Consider the following 25303-nt stretch of genomic DNA (forward strand, 5'->3'; position numbering starts at 1 on the left):
TAAGCAGGTATAGAAAATGGATGGATGGATGTTTTAAGTGTCTATTTTTAAGTGTCTATTTTCAACTTTGCAGTTTCTATTTTCCATTTTTCAGTTTCTATTTTCCATTTTTCAGTTTTGTCTTTCAGTTTTCATTTTTTCAGTTTCTATTTTCCATTTTTCAGTTTTGTCGTTCAGTTTTCATTTTTTCAGTTCAGTTCTGTCACAAAGACGTCATGGGGGCGGGTGTTACAGGGCCGTGTCTTCATTGACCAGCTACCTTTGAATGACTGTTACTATACTACATTTTTACTGGCCAGCTACTTTTTCTGCAGGTGTTGTACCAAAAGCTTGAGAGGGTTTCGTCAGGAAGGGCATCGGGTGTAAAACCAACCAATCATGCAGATCAATTTATTTGCTGTGGCGACCCCAATGGGAGCAGCTGAAAGAAAAAAAAGTTGTTGCCAAAAAGTGTCTGGCAGAAACAGCCTGCAGGAGCACTCACAGCCTGTTGGATGTGACTGTGGCTGGGCTTTTCTCCACATTCAGCTGATTTTATAGGAATCAAACTGTAATCAAGTTAGAAAATAGACACTGCGTGTCAGTACAAAGGTATGTCTTTGTAAAACTTGCATTTTTGAGAAACTGGTAACTGAAAAATCATAATAGTGGCCAAAGGAAGCAGTAGGTAGGTGTGAATTCTTCAGAGACAGTTCCTGGATGGAGGTCACAAACAGTTTGTGGTAAGGTCTGTGGACTGAACCTCTAGTCTGTGATTATCTGCGACATTTGTCTGTGACATATGTCGACTTCCTTCTGCCGTAGCTACTATTTTACTGGTTTCAGCCAGTTTCACAAGCCAAGTATTTTACCATATCATGTAAAATGTCCATAATTTATGCATTGTCTATATAGACTGTTATATTTCGACACTACTTTATAATGATAATGATGTGGACTAGATATAAAATAAATACATAAGAAAGCTTTAGAAATCATTCTACTGACTCTTTTAATTTTTTGCTGTAGGGTATAAACCATCCAGTACTTTTGTACCAGTTTAGTTACTTGTTAAGTACTTTGTTTTTAAGCACCCAGTATGAAATACAGTATTCTCCTTACCAAAATGTGACTACTGCTAATATGTTGGTAATGAAATTACTTGTACTTTTTTACTTTTGCCTTAGATTTGCTTTATTTCATCCTTGTGTGTAACATTTTAAAGATTTTCAACCATCCATAACCTTTATACCTGTTTAAGTACCTGTAAACACCCAGTATAACCAGTAAAATACAGTATTCAAAAAGAATTTACAGCTACTATGTTGGTATGGAAATTAGTTTTCTGCCCCCATATTGATACATATTTGCTGTAATGCACATTTATCCTCTTGAAAGTAATAAATGTTAATGGCACATCAAGGGACATTATGCTATCATGGTACAGCGAGTCTTCATTCAGAACTACATATGAGATGAAGTAAAAGGCCAACTGTTTTAGGGTGCCCTGTCTGCTGACCTGTAATGGCCAATCCATTCTGATTAATCGGATTCTTTAACGAGGATCCTGTGACAATTATATGCACACTCCAGAGGGAGAAGTACAAGATGTTAGGGTGGATCCCCTGTGGAGTGTCGCTTCACTGGCCACAGATCCTCTTAGAGGTCCCCTAAGAGCACAAGGGCTACCGCCTATTGAAGAGAAACAGCAGTTCAGGATGAGATTACCTCAAAAGATGGACCTGCTCTCTAGGGAGAGGAATGCAGTATAGTAGCTCATTCAGATGATAAATGATAAATCAGGCTGCTGCTGGTGTGATGCTGCAGCATTTTACATTGCCACAGCTTAGACTTTTCATCCAAATATGTGAAAACGGCTTACATGTCTGTTTTGCTGATTGCAGATAGATTAGAGAGCAGCTTATTTAGGAGATAAGAGAGAAAATGAACCTTTATGTGTCCCATAGGGAAATTCCAAATGCAGCAGATCGAAATAGAAGAAATACTTGAAAAATAAATGGAAAGGTATTTACAAGGTAAATAAAATAAGAATATAGTAAAAATGAAATCAAATAATAAAATATCACAAAAATAAAGGGAAACATATTGCACTCTTGTGTAATACAATATTTAGAGCTTTTACAGTTTTTGGTCTACTAGGGATGTGGGGAGTTGTTTACTGGGAGCAATGGTGGATGTAGTCTGACAGCAGCAGGAAGTATATTTAATATTATACATTATATTTAATTACTTTAATTTTCATGGGTTGTTTCTATGGCCTGAATATATGACTTCATTTATGGAAGATATTTAGTATTTATCTAATTTTATACATTAAACTTGACCAGACTTTTAAATGGTTGGTTAACATAACAATTAAAAATGATATGTAATCACCAATACTATGTATTGCAGTAAATAATTTCAAGTCATACTTAAACCTCAAAAAAAGTTTTACGGTTTTAATTGCAACTTTAGGCAGATCTGTGGGAAAATCTGAAACTGAACTGATTAGCTGTAAAATTAAAAATTAGATCATTCGCAAACCCAGAATTAAACTTTGCAGGACTCAGAATGTAAAATACACTGAAGATGAGAAAGAGTTGAGCTAGTTTAGAGCTCCATTCTCAAAACTAATCCAGGTTATCAGATAAATAATAATGTTGTTGCTGTCTGCAGTTTCCTATATGATGCATTAAAACATCACTGATTTAAGGAGGGAATTTCTCGGTTTTTCTGCCAACTCATTAAAATTAGCAATAACATTACATATTATAAGTTAAAAGTGAATGCACTGTATTTGAGAGAAGGAACTTGAATGACAGACTGGCATTTTTAAATCATGCAGGTTAAGTAGACTGAAAGGAGGCAGTGGTGATGGATTCGATTACTCCTCCTTTGTCTGTTCAACAAAGAACATAATTGGCACTAATGGTGATAGCAGCAGCCATAAATTTAGCACGCGCTCTGTCACACATACTCATACGGTACATATTCATGCACACATTCACACAGCGTGCATTGCAAAGACATATTGCAAAGCACACACCTAGCCACTAACACAATCTTGAGAAATTCTCAGTAGTTGTTAAATGTCTGGGCTGCTGTTGAACACACAGTGATCAGTTGAATATGTAGCAAATTTAGCTTCCATCAATTCAATTTGCAGATATTGTCTGTCCTCTCAGTGTAAGAGGTTGCCTAAATGAATTGCTGTGATTAGAATCAGCAATCCAACAGATCCCAGTCACAGGCTTTCATTCACCCTGTAAATGGTCCTCGCAAGGCAGCCATGGCAAACTCTTTTCATTGACTGGCATAATAGCCCTTCTGAAAACTGTTAATTACAGTGACGTTAAGATATAGATAGGGCACTATACGAATGGTAATGTGAAAGATGTGTGTAACCACCCCTGCCTTTATTAATCCATATAATTTCCTTTCATTTCAGATTAATTGGAATAAAATGTCTGTTTCATTAGCCTCAGAATAAGGTAATAATCTACAAAAAATGTATAAGAGCAAGACCTTCTCTGCAGGTTAAAATTAATTAAATTTCTTTTTAGCCACATTTCATTAAAATGTTCTAATTTCAGGCCAGCCAGAATCAGTCCCTTCGTCATTCAAGAGGCACTGATGAGAGAAAAAAAGTGAATTGTTGAGAGAACCCAACTGTCAGCACATTTAGTTCCAAATTAATTATTTCAGATGGATAACCCTTTTCATCTCTTTTGACTTACTTTATAGAAAGAGCCAATTAATTATGTCAAACATGTTCTCTCCTTTTGCTCCCCCGAGTGGGGAGGCTGATGGGGATGTTTACTGTAAGAGGATGGGATGATGGCGGGGTGGTAGGTGATGGGTCTGTGTGTGTGTGAGTGAGTGTGTGTGTGTGGTGGTGGTGGTGGGGTGGGGGGGGTGTAAGGAAGCAACGCACCCTTAATCTCGATACACCTGTCAGGCATACAGCTTGTTATCTCGGCACTGTGGGCGCAAGCTCATTTTGCCAGAGGTTGGGCTCTAACAACAATCCAGGGGAATGTGTTGGAACCTCATACTCAAACAAACACACACACACATAACCTGTGAAACACACTGTCCACTGTTAGACAACTCACTCAATTTGCCCATTACACTCAGGTGCAGCCTTAATAAGGGGGGGAATGAAAAAGAAGTGCAGGGTCAGTCCATGTTATTTTTGTGCAAATTTACACCAATGTTTTCGCTGACATCCTCTCAGTAGTGTCTTCTCCTGATTGTGGCCTTGTTTTGGTAAATCTCTATGAGGATTCCAGAAAAAACACTGCAAATCGGCCTGGTCACAGGGTGACACAACTTGTACGACAATGGCAACATACCCAGTGTTTGTCACTGAGGGAGCGAGCGTATTAAGTTGAATTGGACCCAAGATGCAGACACTTTAACTATCCAGGAATGTAGAGACTAGGAAGATGGAGACAGAATTCAGAGAACACGAAGTACAGGAACAGTGAGTGTCTCAGGACAGCATGGCGACTCAGGGAAGCAGGACAGCTGGAGTCTGGAAATGAGGAACACAGAAACGGAGAGAGACTAAAGAGAGAGACCATGGCAAGAGACCACGGAGAGTGCGCTCTCTCACACAGGGAACCACCAGGAAGCACTGAACTCACACACAAGGAGGAAGCCAGGTAAACACAGGGGAAGGAAGCCACGTACAAGGAACAGGTAACAGACACAGGGAAACAGGAATCACAGAGACATGAAGCCGAATACAGAGAGCAGGAAGAAGTCACACAAGGAACAAGCCAAGTTGCAGTCAGCACAACAACAGTATAATAGTAAAATACAGCAACTAGGTGAGGCAGAGGGCAGGTAGATATACACCTGCCACTGATCACTAATTCGGATCAGGTGAGGCCAATCACCTAGTTGTCTAGAAAACCACATACACACATATAGTGAGGGAGAGAGACACAAGGGCGGAGACAACCAAGGCAGCGCAGACACAGGTGAAACTAAACAACATAAATGAACATAAAACTGGGATAATCCCAGGCGACACAGGAAATACAACTAAAATAAAAGTCCCAAACTTGGAAGTCCAGAACTGGGATCAGAACTGGGATCATAACAGTGTTGGGCTCAAATGCTGGTTCGAGACTGTGGGATGGCACTGCTCCTGGACAGGGGCAGACTGTCCATCTGTAGAATTGGGAGAATCACAGAATGGCCAGTAGTCCAGTGTGGCTGACGACTGCAATGTATTTTTTGTGGTAAAAGTATTCTGTTATATCTATATATATGGATCTTTGTTCCTTCTTCTTTCTGATCTACTGGTTCTGTATCTGTTGGTATTTTATTATTATGCATGTAAATTCCTTCTTTCAGAAACCAGCATGAGATCAGCGTCTATTTAGAGTAGTACTTTAACCTCCTAAAACCCCAGTTTTTGGTTTGGCTTGCATTTTAGATTTCTATTTGATTTTAGGTGGAATCAATAAATACAATAACCAGATATTATCTTTGAACTTGAAGCATTTCTTGAAAAAAAAAAACAAAAGATGTCCACATATGGGGACACTTGGTGTGAGTTTCCTCAGAAAACAATTAAAACACCATTATGTAACAAAGTGCAAATCTCTTTTATTTCCAGTTTGAACACTGTTTTCAATATTTTTCATTGTCACTGTTGCATACATGTTGCATATAACTGTTTCAACTTCTGAATGTATATGGAAAAACAAAACACGCAACATATCCAAAAACCCTGACAATGTGCTCATGTTTTGTTATTGCTTATGTTTTTGCTTTTTTGTAATGCTCTAAACTTACTACTCCAAACTAAGAAAGTCCTTTTTGTCTATGGGAACAGTTGATCCACATTTGTGTACAACAGGTTTCAATTAAGTATTATGGTGCAGACAACCAAAAATGTGATGTCCGCATATATGTGGAAGCCAGGTCGTAGGAGGTGAAGTAATTATACCTAAAAACCAGCAAAGTGGTTTAGTTGGTACATTAGAAAATTTAAATCTAACTCAGGAGAGTTAGCCGAACTTGCAAAAGTTCTTTAAACTTAAGATATTGACAAAAATGCATAATCAGTGACATCAAAGTGACACTTTTGACATTAACACCTCCAGCTGCAGCTTTTGTGTATAGTTAGCACATTTTGTACTGACCTTCACCATCATTATTAACTTTATGAGAAGAAACAACCATGACTTCATTGAACACTGCATGTGTTGTCTCTATCTAGATAAATACTGTAAGAATAAGCCTGAATAAGCTGCCACATTTGTGGCCACACACTTCAGTACCAAATGTGAATGTAAAATTTGAGAAGCAGCCGTCCTGCAGTTCTTAAATAATGGAGCATGAAAAAGAGTCCGTTCCCTCCTCCCATCAGACATACACACACACACACACACACACACATACACAGGACACACCTTTATTGGGAGGCAGTATTCATATACATTGCTACACTGTGCGTCGTCCATTTCTTTTGTTTATGTAAAAATGTCTGGATAATTTTGCTGGAGAATCAGATTTGGCTCACAGGCCCCAACTGTACACTTATACAGCTGCTCTTGTGCAACAAGTGGGACAGTAAACAAATTACTTCCTTGTGTTATTAAAAATCAGGTACAATGTCCAATAGACAGTATTTTAAGCAGAGTATGCATGTTAGTATGCCATGTGTGAAGATTCTCAGTTGTTCATGTAAAGTTATCTATCAGCTTGATGCACATTTTAAAAAGTAATGCTTTTCTGAATTTGTAATAAAATAGTTATAGAGTCAATAGTTACAGCTTATCCTAAATTATGCATATTACTATAAATAGTAGTGTAACAGCTTTCTGTTAATCTGCTTTGATATTTTATATAAACATAAATATAAAACATTTGTGAGTAAAACTTTTCATAAAGAATTTAATAAGTAATAAATATATAAATTGTAAAACTGCTCAAAGTTTTGAGTTTACACTACACACTACTGTTACGTGAGTGTAGGAAAACATATATTCATATTCATGTAGAAAATACTGTAGAACAATTCTCCTACGCTCCCTTGAAGAAATTTCACAGCGTGAAATTATTCATTCATTATTCATTTGCGTTCTTGGCAGGAAAACACCAAAGAGCAATGGTCACTAAAGTTCATAACCTTTTAATGTGGTATTGACCAAATCCATGGTCCATTCCATAGCTCCTCCTTACCAAATTTGCACTTTGGTGATTGATTTCCATTCAATAAAAGAGTCCAGCTATGATATATCAATTGGAAGAAACCGACCATTTAAAAATGAGAGTGGAAAAGTTATAATACAGCGCTTTTCCACCTGAAAGAAGGTCCAGAAATCCATGAACGATAATGGTAAAATCAGTCTGGCAGCATGCAGTTTGCTTATGTTTGAGAATTTGCAGAGGTATGTGTACTGTTTGTGCATGTGTTTATGTTTCTGTGTGCATGTGAGATAGCTTTTTAGCTGAGCAGAAGTAATTCTCCTTGATTCGTTCCCAGTCACACATCCAAATGAGTTTGGATGAAAAACACAGCAGGGGTACCTGATGGCTTCCTGAAATCCAAGGCCCTATTTCAATGGAAGGTATCACCACCGTCCCTGGTGCATGTGCAATGAATATATTTATTGGAGATGTTGCAGTACATATTCAAAAAACACCTGACTGTAACAAACAAAATGGAAGTAATTTTTTGATTTGTTGTTCGACAGTGTCTTCATTTTGGTCGCATCAGATTCAAATGTGTCTACATTAGTCTACCTGTCCCGTGGACAGACGAATGCATGTATGTGTCTTACTTGGGGAAGAGATGAGGTGTATTGGAAAAACAAGTCTGATCCATTGAGGCCAAACCTCAAAACTACCAGGACTTAAAGGATCTGCTGCTAACATCTTGGTGTCAGATACCAGAGGAGCCTTGAGAGGTCTGGTGGAGGGTCAGAGCTGTTTTGGCAGCACAAGGATGACCTAGACAGTATTAGGGAAGTTGTTGTGGAAGTTGAATGTTGTGGCTCAGCAGTGTATATTTTTGTATTAGACTGAACCAAATGACTATATGTAATGTTTCACTCATACTGTGTGTGCCTGCACAGCATCCTGTCAGTGTTTGTATAATAAACTTTAAATTTCACATCACGCTGCCATCAGACTCAATAGGGTATAACAACAGGTTGTCTTCATATCATGGAATAGCATGTGCAGGTGTCTCAGAAGACAGGGTCAAGGGTCTGAAGTGGAAATGTGAAAGGGGTCACACAGTCTGTTCTAAATGGTGTGCTCTTTGCTCCAGTCCGCTCAGCTCCTTCCCCTGCCACCTGTCCTGCCTGTGGGAGGTTTGCACAGTTTTCTGCTCGAGGTCATCAGGAATGGCCAGCGGCTCTTTGACCACTCTTTTAGACGGTGGGAGGGTATGTGAGGAATGCCCACCTTACCATACTGGTCCTGCTGCACATACCTATGCCTGTGCAGTCTGCATGTATATGTAGCCAATAATCACAGATGAATTACTAAACAGGAATACTACATAGGCCTAGGGGCTCAGCAGATCTGGTCTGGTATGATCCCTGATGCAGATCCTCTGATTGAAGGGACTACTAATAGTTGTTGAAAAATCAATCAAACAAATGTGTCAAAGATGTCAAACAAACATGTCCATTACAACTGCTACAAAACATCAGCAGTGGTTTCATTCAGTTTAGCTCCAAATGACCACTTCATCTGGGCTTGTTTCTGTCTCTTTCAGTTTGTGTGTCTTGCTCTTAAGTAGGACTCTCTCTGAATCCATCCATTTTACCCTTTAACTATGGTATATTACCAGATATATTTAGGGTAATATATTGCACTTTTGAATCTTCAAAATTTTATGTCATTTTATATGTACATCTGGCATTGTTTTTCTGTGCCATAGTACTAAAAGACATACATACAAACACACACACACACACACACACACACACACACACACACACACGCACACACACCCTCACACACACACGCACACACACACACACACACACAGAGTGTATGTGAATGCATGCATTTCTGTGGCAAGAATTTGTGTTTGCTCTCTGATATCAGCCCACACCATCACAACACCAGCTGGACACCTGCTGTTTGGCCTGCCTTAATTTAGGCACCCTCTGAATCCCCTTCTTCAGTTCCTTTCCCCTCAAAAAAAAAGTTTTAAGTTTTCTTGTCTTTCTTAATTGTCAGGAACCTGCCAGTCTGCTCCTTGTTCTGATTGTTGTGATTGTTTGTATCACTGTATAATTATTTGTTTAAGACAACGTATAACTACAACTTAACACCAGATTGTACTTCTGCCTTCTCCTTCTCCTGCATCTAGCTCCTCTTAAACCTATGGCTATTTACCAGAGTTCTGCTGGAGGTCACCTCTGCACTTCATCCCTGCTAAAGCCTTGAACTCTTTATGACACATATAGAAATATCTCACAAGAAAACATTCTGGAGTTGTCTGGGTCCAGAGTATAACATATAATGTGCTCTTCTTCTACTTTTACCCCTTTATTTTCTGCTCTTTGATAACCCCACCTATTTTGCTCTCATTTTTTATTATTCAATTCAATTCAATTCAATTCAATTTTATTTGTATAGTGCCAAATCACAATACAAATCATCTCAAGGTTAGGGTAGGGGAGCTCAGTGCACCAATGGTCCTCGGGCAATCTAGGCCTATAGCAGCATAACTAAGGGATGGTTCAGGGTTGCCTGAAGCCAGCCCTAACTATATGCTTTGTCAAAGAGGAAGGTTTTAAGTCTAGCCTTAAAAGTATAGAGAGTGTCTGCCTCCTGAACCCAGGCTGGGAGCTGGTTCCATAGGAGAGGAGCTAGATAACTAAAGGCTCTGCCTCCCATTCTGCTTTTGGAAACTCTGGGAACCACAAGTAGACCTGCACTCTGAGAGCGAAGCGGTCTATTGGGATAATATGGTACTATGAGGTCTTTAAGGTATGAAGGAGCTTGATTATGAAGGGATTTGTATGTGAGAAGAAGGATTTTAAATTCTATTCTATATTTTACAGGGAGCCAATGAAGAGAAGCCAATATAGGAGAAATATGATCTCTCTTGCTAGTTCCTGTCAGGACTCTGGCTGCGGCATTCTGGATTAATTGGAGGCTTTTTATGGAGATATTGGGACATCCAGATAGTAATGAGTTACAGTAATCTAGCCTTGAGGTAACAAATGCATGGACTAGTTTTTCTGCATCATTTTGAGACAGGATGTTCCTAATTTTGGAAATGTTGCGCAGGTGAAAGAATGCAGTTCTAGAGATTTGTTTTATGTGTGAGTTAAAGGACATGCCCTGGTCAAAAATAACTCCAAGGTTTTTTACAGTAGTACTAGAGGCCAGGGTTATGCCATCTAGAGTAGCTATTATTTGAGAAAAGTTATTTCTGAGATTTTTTGGCCCAAATATAATGACTTCTGTTTTCTCCGAGTTTAAAAGTAAAAAGTTACTGGTCATCCAGGCCTTTATGTCAGTTAGACAGGCTTGAAGTCTGGTTAACTGGTTTGTGTTAACAGGTTTAATAGATAGATATAACTGAGTGTCATCTGCATAGCAGTGGTAATTAATAGAGTGCTTCCTAATGACATATCCTAAAGGATATGTACAGGGTGAACGGAGCCTTGTGGAACTCCATAACTAACTTCTGTTCGTGTGGAAGGTTCATCATGGACATGAACAAACTGGAATCTGTCCGATAAATAGGATTGGAACCACTTTAACGCTGTTCCTCTGATAGCAATCATATGCTCCAGTCTCTGTAATAAGATATTGTGGTCAATGGTGTCGAATGCTGCACTAAGGTCTAGGAGGACAAGTATTCAAACAAGTCCATTATCTGAGGCTAAGAGAAGATCGTTGGTAACTTTCAACAGTGCTGTTTCTGTACTATGATGTGCTCTAAATCCTGATTGAAAATCTTCAAATAGTTCATTCCTGTGTAAGTGGTCTGATAGCTGCTTAGCAACAGGTTTTTCTAGGATTTTATAAATAAATGGCAGGTTGGATATTGGTCTATAATTAGCCAAGACTCCTGGATCAAGACTAGGCTTTTTGAGTAAAGGTTTGATTACGGCAGTCTTAAAGGCCTGTGGTACGTAGCCTGATACTAGAGATAAATTTACCAAGTGTAATAAAGATGAGTTCATTAATGGCAGGGTGTCTTTAAGCAGTCTAGTCGGGATGGGGTCTAAAAGACACGTTGATGATTTCGATGAAGCAACTACTGATGTAAATTCAGAGAGATCTATGGGAGAGAAGCAGTCTAAACATAACTGAGGTCTTACAGATGATTCAAGAGCTACTGTAGTAGAAGATTAATTTATTGCAGGTATAGGAAGCATCTGCTGAATTTTATCTCTAATAGTTGTGATTTTATTTGTAAAGAAACTCATAAATTCATCACTGCTGAGAGCTAAGGGAACACTGGGCTCAACAGAGCTGTGACTTTTTGTCAGCCTGGCTACAGTGCTGAAAAGAAACCTGGGATTGTTCTCCTCTATTCGTGATGAATAGTATGCAGTTCTGGCTTTACGGAGAGCTTTTTTATATGTTAGTAGACTGTTTTTCCAGGCTAGAAAAATTTCCTCTAAGTTTGTGGAATGCCACTTCCTTTCCAGCCTTCGTGATGCCTGCTTTAAGGTACGAATATGTAAATTACACCATGGGGCTAGTCTCTGATTCACTGACTTCTTTTTCAGAGGGGCTACAGAATCAAGCGTTTCACGCAGTGAGGTTACAGCACTGTCAACAACATGATCAATTTGGTAGGGATGGGATTGAAGCAACTGCCCTCCACTATGTTTATACTTGGCATAGATGTAAATAAAGATGGAATCATTTTCTTAAATTTATTAACAGCGTTGTCGGATAAACATCTGCTGTAGTGGAATTTTCTTCCAAACGCCGCATGATCAATCATTTTAAATTCAAAAGTTATTAAAGAATGATCTGACAAAACAGGATTTGGGGGAAAAACTATTAGATGTTCAATTTCGATGCCATAGGTCAGAACAAGATCAAGGGTGTGATTGAAACAGTGGGTGGGTTTATTAACATTTTGAATGAAACCAATTGAATCTAATATAGAATTAAATGCAATGCTGATGCTGTTATTTTCAACATCTACATGAATGTTAAAATCTCCCACTATAATGACTTTATCTTAACTAAGCACTAAATCAGACAGGAAGTCAGGGAATTCAGTTAAAAACTCTGAGTAAGAGACAGGTGGACAGTACACAATGACAAGTAGAACTGGTTTTTGTGTTTTCCAATTTGGATGCGAGAGACTAAGAGTGAGGCTCTCAAATGAGTTATAACTGTTCTGAGGATGAAAGTTTAATAATAAGTTTGAGTGGAAGATTGCAGCTACTCCTCCACCTCGACCTGTGCTTTGAGGAACATGATAATTTTTATGACTGAGGAGTGTTGATTCATTCAGACTGACATATTCATCCTGCTGTAAACAGGTTTCAGTAAGATAATTAAGATAATCAATTTGGTGATCAGTTATCAAATCATTTACTAACAGAGATTTAGATGAAAGGAACCTGATATTTAATAATCCACATTTGACAGTTCTGTTTTTCTGTTCAATAAGAGGAGTGGTCTTAATTTTTATTAAGTTTTTATGAATAACTGAGAGAGAGAGAGAGAGAGAGAGAGAGAGAGGGAGAGACCACAAACTAAGGGAGAGAGAGAGCACAAGGTTAGTGACATTCAATGGTGGACTATACAGGAGGTGGGAGGAGAGGAAGAGAGGGGAGGGGAAGGGAAAGGGGGGGCGGGGGTTAGGGTAGGGGAGCTCAGTGCACCGATGGTCTTCGGGCAGTCTAGGCCTATAGCAGCATAACTAAGGGATGGTTCAGGGTTTCCTGAGGCCAGCCCTAACTATATGCTTTGTCAAAGAGGAAGGTTTTAAGTCTAGCCTTAAAAGTACAGAGAATGTCTGCCTCCTGAACCCAGACTGGGAGCTGGTTCCACAGGAGAGGAGCTTGATAGCTAAAAGGCTCTCCCTCCCATTCTGCTTTTGCATTTCTGGGAACCACAAGTAGACCTGCACTCTGAGAGCGAAGTGGTCTATTGGGATAATATGGTACTATGTGAGAAGAAGGATTTTAAATTATATTCTGTATTTTACAGGGAGCCAATGAAGAGAAGCTAATATAGGAGAAATATGATCTCTCTTGCTAGTTCCTGTCAGGACTCTGGCTGCAGCATTCTGGATTAACTGGATGCTTTTTATAGAGATACTGGGACATCTAGATAGTAATGAGTGACAGTAATCTAGCCTTGAGGTAACAAACGCATGGACTAGTTTTTCTGCATCTTTTTGAGGATGTTCCTAATTTTGGCAATGTTGCGCAGGTGAAAGAAGGCAGTTTTAGAGATTTGTGTCATGTGATCATGACACTCAATGTGTAACAAAAATGTGAGTGTGCATTATTAGTAAGGGAACTGCATTTTTATTATGTATTTTTATTCCAGCTCAATTTAAATTGACAATAGATGCTTGCTATCAGACCTTTTCACATAATGGCTGTTATGAATGCAAAAAGATAACTGACTAACACTCCTCATAAATAAGTTTTAAATTTCCTTTCAGGTGAATTCTTTTCAATGCCCTACCAATTAATAAGAAATGTTTCTAAAATATTTATAAGCCAGGGTAGGTGGGCAATTTGTGCCTGACTAATGATAAGTGCATTCCCTCTAATTACGCGAGTTGAAATGGGATTAGACCGTTTTTATGTCTTAAAGGCCACAGACTAACACAACCACCAGCATCAAGTATTCACAACTGACAGGAATGGAAGCTGTCATTACACGCTGTGCTAATAAAAGTGTGTCGTTTAATTAAGGCTAACATTTCTTCTCATATTAAATCAGTGTATTTGAAGACCATGGCTGATGTATCAAGAGATTTGTACTTCCACCCCCATATATAATTAATCAGACAACAATATCACACAGCACCTGTTCTTCTGAATTGGAATGGCAGTGCTGGCAAACACACAAAGATTCTAATAAACAAAATGGAAATGGGATTGCCTGATGACCTCCAAAGGGTCTGAGAATTCACATGCACTTGTGCAAAATTCAGGCAATGCTTATGAATACAAAATGCTTCAATCTTTTGAAAGTAGTAGAGCTCAAAACCCTTGTTGATTTACTAATATTTATTTAATTCCCCCAGCAGTGGGATATGGCTCAGAATCAGAGAGCAGCTACAGTTTTCTCCCCCACCCTCCCATACAACCAAGACAGAAGGTTATTGCTGATATGGTGAGGCTTTGAGGGCCATTATCAGGCAGCTCAAACAATTAAGGGTGTCAATAATGAGAGAATAAGAGAGGTCCTTTGTAGACGGTCTTTTGTGGCGGAGGCCCCTCTGGCATGAAAGGACCTGGACGGATTTGGACCTCCCCCTCACTGGTGTGCCGATGTAGTCATTAGCTAGTGATAAGTGCAGGGACGAGGTGCCAAGAAAGAGAGTACAATTTGGGAGGAAAAAAGATGTAGAGGCAGACAGTGTGAGGTGTAAAGCTATCTTGCATTTACATGAAGAAATTGTTCTAGTTAAGATTAAATTATTTTAATTTTCTTCATGATAGTAAAAGATAAAAGTTCAACCTGGTGTCACCATTGCTGCCATTCCCCCCCCCACTGTTTTCCTTTACTGACATGATTGACACCTGCATTCGTCAGGCCTTGGAGAGCAGTCAGCGCTGCATGGTGTGGCTCTGCATGGTCGATCACGGGGGTCCCACCCTTGGATCCTGGTTGCTGAGATCTAACAGGGAATTGGTCAGCCCCCGACGACATGTTTAGGAAGTAGCATTGGCTGGTAATTGTCCTCTGCCAGCAGGGAAGATGGAGTGACACAGGGACAAGACAAAAGGAGGAGAGGATGTGCATGAGGGACTGGGCCTCCGAGCCTTTCATGGGAGAGCAGTCTAGACATCAGTGCTTCACAGGAGAGCCTGAGCCTCTTTTAATGTGACTTTGAGAAACTCTTGTTCCATGTTTTAGGATGGGAAAGGAAGGCTGATTTGTACTTCAGGGGAGCTGGGGAGGTCAGATGCAATGATCCAAGGCAAAACTAGAACTTGACCTTGCTGATACAACTTGATGTTCAGTAGGTAACTAATTAAATTCTATTTAAACTAAATGCATTACTGTGCTTGCTAATTCACCCAGAATACCTCTCAGTCAAGCTGTTCAGTGAGGGCTGAACTGTCTTGTTGATTTTTGTTGTTTTTGTTGAGCCATCATGTCTATGCTTGTGTTTTCCTTCTGTGCACAATTTGCTGTTGCTCCTGCTGGAAACGTTGAACCTTTTCTATCACAATTTGCATTCTGTGTCACTTTCAGTTTCTCCCAGTGAAGACTAGAAAAACAGAGGCATAACTAAAACAAATACGTCTACATTTTTATATCTGATATGCTGTACACCCAGAGAAGAATATGTTGGTATGTTGTACCAGACAGGCGCTCCAGATCAACAAATCCCATACATTAACTTAACTGCACATACCAAGCTTTCCTGGGCTTATATAATGCAGCCTGATGGGCGTCCTGCAGCTGATTGTACCTAAGCTTTGAGAAAAACCCGTTAGTTGTATAGGAAAATGTCTTGCCCCTCTTTTCTGGTCTGTGACAGTACTGTACTAAGATTTCATGTGCACATGTATGTGGGTAGTTGTGCTAGTAAGGATGGAGTGGGGTAGGATGTTGAACCAGATCCAGAACCAGACATGGGGGTGTTCCTCCTATTATGAATATGAAAGCATCGCTTGGTCCTTAGGTCTATCTATCCTTGTGCAGCTTGTTTTCAATCTGTCGTGCTTGGCTCTGTGACCCTTATAATGGGACGAGGGTCAAGGGTTCAGCCCTAGACAACACCCCCTATCACTTATGCTGTCACTCAGATGCTGTCACATGACACCCTCAGCAGTGAGGGTAACAGCACTCCTAACAATAATCTAATTAGTTATCAATGAGCTTCGTAGCCCTGGATGTACTTGGCTTTTTTGTTATTGGGGGAGGGTGTAGTAGTGGAGTTAGGGTCAGTGGGTGTACAGCTTGTGGCAGTAAATGAGACAGGATACACTCTTATAAATGTTTAGTGTGTGCCCCTGACAATTGCTACACAGGTAGTGCAATTATTGCACTACCTGTGAATGCTAGCACAGTGAATCACTTTCTGATGACTTATCCTGATATCTAGATGTTTGCTATACATGCAGATTTCCAATCAAACATATAGTGACTGTATCAACATGCCTGTCATGCAAAACCATTCACAGTAACTAGCAGAGGAACATTTGTGTTGCATCACATTAGAGAAAGAAACAATCTATCTGCTATTTTGCAGTCCCTTGAAAGGCAGATATTACATGTTGAAAATACTAAGGAGGGAAAATGAAAGTTTGTTTTGATACAGTAATACTTATGTTGGCACTCCAGACGAATGATATCAGTATCAGAAGTAAATGAGTCCAGCAAGACTTTGGACACCGTGAAACTGTGCACGTGGTGTCTCAAAAACCTAATCAAACTGAGCTATCAGCCAAACTCAGCCTAGAATATCTTCTTCTTCTTTTCCTTTCGGCTGCTCCCTTCAGGGGTCACCACAGTGAATCATCAGCCTCCATTTAACCCTATCCTCTGTATCCTCCTCACCCACACCAACTATCCTCATGTCCTCCTTCACTACATCCAAGAACCTCCTCTTTGGTCTTCCTCTAGGCCTCCTTCCTGACAGCTCTAACCTCAGCATCCTTTTACCAATATATTCACTGTCCCTCCTCTCAACATGTCCAAACCATCTCAATCTGGCTTCCCTGGCTTTTTCTCCAAAACACCTAACATGAGCTGTCCCTCTGATGTACTCATTCCTGATCTTATCCATCCTCGTCACTCCCAAAGAGAACCTCAACATCTTCAGCTCTGCTACCTCCAGCTCTGCCTCCTGTCTTTTTCTCAGTGCCACTGTCTCTAAACCATACAACATTGCTGGTCTCACCACTGTCTTGTACACCATTGCTTTCATTCTTGCTGACAGTCTTTTGTCACACATCACACCTGATACTTTCCTCCACCCGTTCCAACCTGCTTGCAAATGTCTCTTAACTTCTTTTCCACACTCTCTGTTGCTCTGGACTGTTGACCCTAGGTACTTAAAATCCTCCACCTTCTTCACCTCTACTCCCTGTAACCTCACCATTCTACTTGAGTCCCTCTCATTTACACACATGTACTCTGTTTTACTGCAGCTAACCTTAATTCCTCTCCTTTTCAGAGCAAACCTCCACCTCTCTAGATTTTCCTCCACCTGCTCCCTGCTCTCACTACAGATGACAATGTCATCTGCAAACATCATGGTCCACAGAGATTCCTGTCTAACCTCATCTGTCAGCCTGTCCATCACCACAGCAAACAAGAAGAGGCTCAAAGCCGATCCATGGTGCAATCCCACCTCCACCTTGAACTCCTCTGTCACCCCTACAGCACACCTCACCACTGTCTTACAGCTCTCATACATGTCCTGCACCACTCAAACATACTTCTCTGCCACTCCAGACTTCCTCATACAAAACCACAGCTCCTCTCTTGGCACCCTGTCATACGCTTTTTCCAAATCTACAAAGACACAATGCAGCTCCTTCTGGCCTTCTCTGTACTTCTCCATCAGCATTCTCAAAGCAAATATTGCATCTGTGGTACTCTTTCTTGGCATGAAACCATACTGCTGCTCACAAATGCTCACTTCTGATCTCAGCCTAGCCTTCACTACTCTTTCCCATAATTTCATTGTGTGACTCATCAGCTTTATTCCTCTGTAGTTTCCACACCTCTGCACGTCTCCCTTGTTCTTAAAGATGGGCACCAGTACACTTCTTCTCCATTCCTCAGGCATCCTCTCACTCTCCAAGATCTTGTTAAGTCGCCCACTCAAAAACTCTACTGCCACCTCTCCTAAACACCTCCATATATCTACAGGTACAGTATGTTGTCAGAACCAACTGTCTTTCCACTCTTCATCCTCTTCAACACCTTCCTCACTTCATCCTTAATGATCTTTGCTACTTCCTGCTCCACAACAGTCACCTCTTCTACTCTGTGTTCTCTAACATGTTTCTCATTCATCAACTCTTCAAAGTTTTCATTCCATCTTTCCATCACACTTCTGGCACCTTTCAACACATTTCCATCACTGTCCTTGATCACCCTAACCTGCTGCACATCCTTCCCATCTCTGTCTCTCCTCCTTGCCAACCTGTACAAATCCACCTCTCCCTCCTTAGTGTCCAACCTATTATACAAATCCTCATACGCCCTTTGTTTGGCCTTTGCCACCTCTACCTTCACTTTATCTCCTTGCATCTCCCTGCACTCCTGTCTGTCCTCTCAGTGTCCCACTTCTTCTTAGCTAACCTTTTCCTCTTAACACACTTCTGAACTTCCTCATTCCACCACCAAGTCTCCTTATCTGCTTTCCTCTTTCCAGATGACACACCAAGTACCCTCCTACCTGTCTCCCTGATCACTTTAGCTGTAGCTGTCCAGTCATCTGGAAGAACCTCCTGACCCCCCAGAGCCTGTTTCAGCTCCTCCCTGAAAGCCACACGTCACTCTTCCTTTTTCAACTTCCACCACTTGGTCCTCTGCTCTGCCCTTGTCCTCTTCATCTTCCTCACCACCAGAGTCATCCTACACACCACCATCCTATGCTGTCTGGCTACACTCTCCCCAACCACTACTTTGGAGTCACTGATCTCTTTCAGGTTGTAATGTCTGCACAAGATGTAATCACCTGGTGTGCTCCTGCCTCCACTCTTATATGTCACCCTATGCTCCTCAATTTTCTGGAAAAATGTGTTCACTACAGCCATTTCCATCCTTTTTGCAAAGTCTACCACCATCTGTCCTTCTGCATTCCTGTCCTGCATACCAAACTTACCCATCACTTCCTCGTCACCTCTGTTTCCCTCACCAACATATTCGTTGAAGTTTGCCCCAATCACCACTCTCTCACCACTAGGAATACCCTGAATCACCTCATCCATCTCCCTCCAGAATTTCTCCTTCTCTTCTAACTCACATCCTACCTGTGAGGCATAACATTCAACATCACACCTTCAACTTCCACGTTCAGAGTCATCACCCTATCTGACACTCTCTTCACCTCCAGAACATTCCTAGCAAAATCCTCCTTCAGGGTAATTTCTAGTCCATTCCTCTTTCCATCCACACCGTGATAAAACAGCTTGAACCATTCTCCTAATTTATAGGCCTTGCTACCTTTCCACCTGGTCTCCTGAACACACAAGATATCCACCTTTCTTCTCTCCATCATATCAGCCAACTCTCTAGTTTTCCCTGGCAAAGTCCCTACATTCAAAGTCCCTACTCTAAGTCCTACACTCCTGCTCTTCCTCTTCTCTCTTTGTCCACGAACACGCCTTCCTCCTCTCCTTCATTGACCAACAGTAGTCCAATTTCCACTGGCACCCTGTAAGTCAGCAGCATCCGTGGTGGTCGTTGTTAACCGGGCCGTGACCGATCCAGTATGGAAGTCATATTTGTGATTTGCATGTTTGATTTGGCTTAAATTTTACGTCGGATGCCCTTCCTGACACAACCCTCTGCATTTACACAGACTTGGGACCGGCACATGAAGACACTGGATTGTGCCCCCCTGTGGTTGCATTCAAACTCAGCCTAGAATATACACCATGCAATATTTCATAACAATAACATTTGATTGTATTAAAAGAAGGAATGGCAGGTGGTTGATATTTTATATGAATCTCATGTAGAGCATAGTCACCATAATGAACCTGGTTTAAGCTATTCGTCTGTGCCATAGACTGCCACTGTTTTCCAAAAAGCTTAATGAATATGAGGTATGTTTTATGTGTATGTGTTTTATAGTCATATATTTCAATACAACCTGGAAAAATGGAGGTGTGCACATCGGTTGACAAGCTCCCCAACTCCAGTTCACTCACTCGCTGAAGAGATCATCGTTTCCATAGCTGAGGAACAGCAAGGCCCTGGGTGGAACAGGATTCAAACCTTCTGACATTAGTGCGGAGACAGTTATGTAATACACTGTTATAATGAAAGTATGTGTATTTGTGACTGAAGCAGTGAGGAGAGTGGTAGCCTACATCTGTGTGTGAAAATGGTACATGATTAGCTTCTGCTACAAAGACCTCATGCTGTCTCGCTCTCTCTCACCCCCTTCCTCCTTGTTATCGCTGAGCTGGTCACAGTGACCACTGTGGAGTTAGCTCAACACCACACAAATTAGCTCAACACCAAAGCAGCAGGGGAACGCTAATGAGACACAAGTGTGGGTTCTGCAGCTCGTTCATCATCCTGCTCCGTCCAATCCCAGCACTCCTTTATCAGGCGCAGGCCGGGCCCCATGTCATCTCCTTCAACATTAATCAGCTCTCTGGCATGGCAGGAGCCCCGATAATACGCTATTAGCTGCCGTGCTCTGGAGTCATTACAGGCCAATGAAAAGGCCAAGGATTACACTCCCCCCACACCTCCAACACTGCACCCCTCCAGCCCCATAATGCCTGGCACAATGACTTAGCCTGAGGAAGTGGTTTGTTTGGCTTGGTTAGCTTCCTTCCTTCTCTCTAACTTGATAAACTTGGGAGGAAAAAATAATAAATAATTTAAATTAATCTCAAGGCTTTCCTTTTTAATCTGTAGACATATTATTTTCAGAAACTAATGGAAGATCTTCTGTAAGTTTAAGTTAAAGTAGGTAGCAGAAAAACCCACATGCTGAGATTTGCCTCCAAATCACATGGCCTGTCTGTGTTTTTGGAGAAACCTGTGCTCCTACAACAGCCTCAAACGTACTCATATATCCTCCCACCTCCATATCCATTTAGGAACCTCCTATCCATCTTTCACCTCTCTACCATAACTCATTTATTATCACCACCAGGATTTCTACATTGATCAATGATTATGAATGTCATCTTAGAGCAAGTTGCAGAGTGCGAAACGCTCTTGGTGGTAATTTGCAGGTATGGATCATAATCGTAATTATGAGATATGCTTTCCCTTCCCTTTATGATTATCTGTCTGCATGCACGAATGAGCTGGCATTATAGGTAGCAAAACATCCATCATGTGCAGACACAGGCAGATTAGTAGGGCTAGCCTTGTGATAGATAGTCACTGAATGGGTAATGATTAGCTCCTTTAATGTCCATGGAGCCAGGCCTGGACACATTGCCCTCCACCAGCCATGCAAGAGGAGCAGATGAGGGCTCATTTTTATTAATTAGACCATGCAGTTATAGTTGTTCATAAAAGGTACTCCTCTTTCTATCCTCTGCCTTTTCCCTTCTCTCTCTGTCTGTTTCACTGAAAGTGTACATAGCCTCAGCAAAAAAGAAATCAATTCTGAATCAAAACATTTGTACAAGGTAACACAGAACATGGTGAGACGAAACATATCCAGTTGACGTGCAGGCGCTTGGCTTACATGTTGAAATGCAGCATGTAAGTATAGAGCTGCAGAGGCTAAATCACCGGCCCTGAATATGAATCCTGAGGAGCTGACATGTCTGCTTGTCCTGCCAACTGATAGCATCTTGCCTGCTTACACCCTGGAGGAGAGTCCACAGCTATACATTATAGGCACAAAAGAGATAAAACAGAGACAGACTGATCTGAACTTTTCTTTAACCTGGAGCAAGATTAATTAAGATTTATGTCTCTAGCTTCACTGTGACTATTTTACATGTTTACAGAGGATCAAATTGGGTTGCTGGTTTTGCATGTTATTTTGGAATGTCTCCTTGAATTGTTAGTATTCTATCAATTATACTTCTGCAAGGATACATGAAAATGTCTCTGAAAACCTGCATATGCAGTGTTATGTCAAGAATGTGTAGCTGTTGTGATGCTTGAAATGAAAAATGAAGAAAAAACACCACTGTGTACTTAAAAGTAAAAAAACCCCTCTTTGCCTATGTGTAGCCCAGAGAAACATGTTCCAGCCTTTAGTCATGTTTGTCATCTTTCAGTCTTAAGGTGTACAGTCACAGAAGTTACACTTCGATGCACCTGTTTTTTGTGCCCTTTCACTCTGCTCTTTAAAAATAAAGTTGAAAAAGTTACTGTACAAAAACTTTTTACACTTTAGTGAGGTGCAAGTTTTGGTGTATTGAAAAAGAGAAGAGGTGAAAAGGTAGTTTTGGAGGCACCTATGTGCTCGCTGCTGTTTTTTCATGTCATGCTTCCACTCACTGCTATGGTCCTCCATTTCAGAAGTTAATGAAGTTTGACCCTGTCACAAATGCTTGTTCCCAGTGAACTTTTATCAGTTCCTGATTGCAGTTTACAGGCCATTGCTGTATTACTTTGATACTGGCTGATGAAAACATAATTAATTGTATAAAGTATACGTATAAAGTGCATCTATCATCATTTTTAAGTGGCATTATTATTATTATTATTATTAATATTGTATTATTCATTTTCATATTCATTCAGATTTGAGCTTTATAAATCTCAAAATGCCATGATGTGCTTTCTGAGTTTCCGGTTTTGGTCTCTTATTTTGGTTACTTCCTGTTTCTGTTCTGTATTATTCCCAGGTAACTTTGTCTATTAGTTAGATTGGTTTCACCTGTGTTAATTAGTCTTCAGTTTTTTCCATATATACCCCTGTGTTTCCTTTGTTCTCTCTTGGCGCATTAAAGTTCAAGTTAACTGATGCATGTAATGCATTGTTTGCCGCAATAAAAGGAGTGTTTGTTTAATTCAATTCAATTCAATTCAATTTTATTTGTATAGCGCCAAATCACAATACAAATCATCTCAAGACACTTTACAAAAACTAAAACTAAAAACCCAACAATTCCCTTATGAGCAAGCACTTGGCGACAGTGGAGAGGAAAAAACTCCCTTTAACGGAAGAAAAAAACCTCCAGCAGAACCGGGCTCAGTTTGGGCGGCCATCTGCCTCGACCGGTTGGGGTGAGTGGATAGAGCAGAGAGAAAAGAACAGCAACAATAAACAACAAATAGACACTGCAAGTTGGTGGGGCCAGTAACTGCACATCAGCGATAAACAGCTCCAGGACCAGGGACACCTGCAGAAGGTACAGAGAGAGAGAGAGAGAGAGGGAGGGAGAGAGCACAAACTAGGGGAGAGAGAGAGCACAAGGTTAGTGGGGGGGTTAGGGTAGGGGAGCTCAGTGCACCGATGGTCCTCGGGCAGTCTAGGCCTATAGCAGCATAACTAACTAAGGGATGGTTCAGGGTTGCCTGAAGCCAGCCCTAACTATAAGCTTTGTCAAAGAGGAAGGTTTTAAGTCTAGCCTTAAAAGTACAGAGAGTGTCTGCCTCCTGAACCCAGGCTGAGAGCTGGTTCCACAGGAGAGGAGCTTGATAGCTAAAGTCTCTGCCTCCCATTCTGCTTTTGAGAACTCTGGGAACCACAAGTAGGCCTGCACTCTGAGAGCGAAGTGGTCTATTGGGATAATATGGTACTATGAGGTCTTTAAGGTATGAAGGAGCTTGATTATGAAGGGATTTGTATGTGAGAAGAAGGATTTTAAATTCTATTCTATATTTTACAGGGAGCCAATGAAGAGAAGCCAATATAGGAGAAATATGATCCCTCTTGCTAGTTCCTGTCAGGACTCTGGCTGCGGCATTCTGGATTAATTGGAGGCTTTTTATTAAGATATTAGGACATCCAGATAGTAATGAGTTACAGTAATCTAGCCTTGAGGAAACAAATGCATGGACTAGTTTTTCTGCATCATTTTGAGACAGGATGTTCCTAATTTTGGAAATGTTGCGCAGGTGAAAGAATGCAGTTCTAGAAATTTGTTTTATGTGTGAGTTAAAGGACATGTCCTGGTCAAAAATAACTCCAAGGTTTTTTACAGTAGTGCTGGAGGCCAGGGCTATGCCATCTAGAGTAGCTATAATTTTAGAAAAGTTATTTCTGAGATTTTTAGGCCCAAATATAATGACTTCTGTTTTGTCCGAGTTTAAAAGTAAAAAGTTACTGATCATCCAGGCCTTTATGTCAGTTAGACAGGCTTGAAGTCTGGTTAACTGGTTTGTGTTAACAGGTTTAATAGATAGATATAACTGAGTGTCATCCGCATAGCAGTTTAGTTCCTTTTTATTTCTTATGCCAAGTGGTGTTTCAGTTTTTGCCTGTCTGCCTGCCCGTACGCCGAGTGGCGGAGATAATTTATGTTTTGTGCCTGAATCCTGGGGATATAAAGAATCGTTATGTCCTGCACTTGGGTCCTCACCTCTCCTCCTTCATCAACACCACCACACCGTTTCATAACACAAAATGAGAATTGTCTGTCTTCAGGTGTGACTGAGTTGTGACTGAGACGGAGTTAGATTTTTGGGCACACTGTGGCAGTTGAGCTAACCACAGGTGCATGTGATTCAGAGGAGACAAATTCAATTATTAAAAAATGCACATAGTATTTATGGTCTATTATTTAAGATCACCAAACTTCACTAACTTGCAGACATCTTAATATCAATCCTCCTACCTGTTTTTATTTTACAGGGATATGTTATTTTCAGTTTTTGTATAGATACAACAAGATAATCCTTGAAGAGAAATTCGGGTAGAGAATGATTAGTTATTAGTATTTATTTTGTTAAGAATACAGATTAGGTTCAATGCACACTGCCTGCAACTTGAGACTACCATGCATGCAATACAAAATGCATTAATTTTACCAATTAAATTTTATTTGTAGAGCACCAAATCACAATATAATCATCTCATGGCACTTTACATAGAAACCCAACAAATTCCTAATGAGCAACACATGACTCTCAGAACCAGCAGAACCAGGCTCAGTTTGGGTGGCCACCTACCTCGACCGGTTGGGGTGAGTGGATAGAGGAGAGAGAAAATAACAGCAACAATAAACAACAAACAGACACTGCAGGTTGGTGGGACCAGTAACTGCACATCAGCAATATACAGCTCCAGGACTAGAGACACCTGTAGAAGGTACAGAGAGAGGAAAGGACACTGAGAGGGAGAGGACAGAGAAAGAGAGCACAGTTACTTCATGTGAACCTGAAAACTAACTTGAAAAATCCCACATTTATAATAAAACACACATTCTTGTTAACTGAAAATTCATCTAGTCTGTGCCCTTCAGTTTAGTCACATAAAACTGATATTTTTTTCTTTTGTTTTTCAGTGTACTGTACAAGTTATTGAAGTGAGACGAGGCAACGT

Source organism: Mastacembelus armatus, chromosome 21 (assembly GCF_900324485.2).
Source record: "Mastacembelus armatus chromosome 21, fMasArm1.2, whole genome shotgun sequence".
NCBI lineage: Eukaryota > Metazoa > Chordata > Actinopteri > Synbranchiformes > Mastacembelidae > Mastacembelus > Mastacembelus armatus.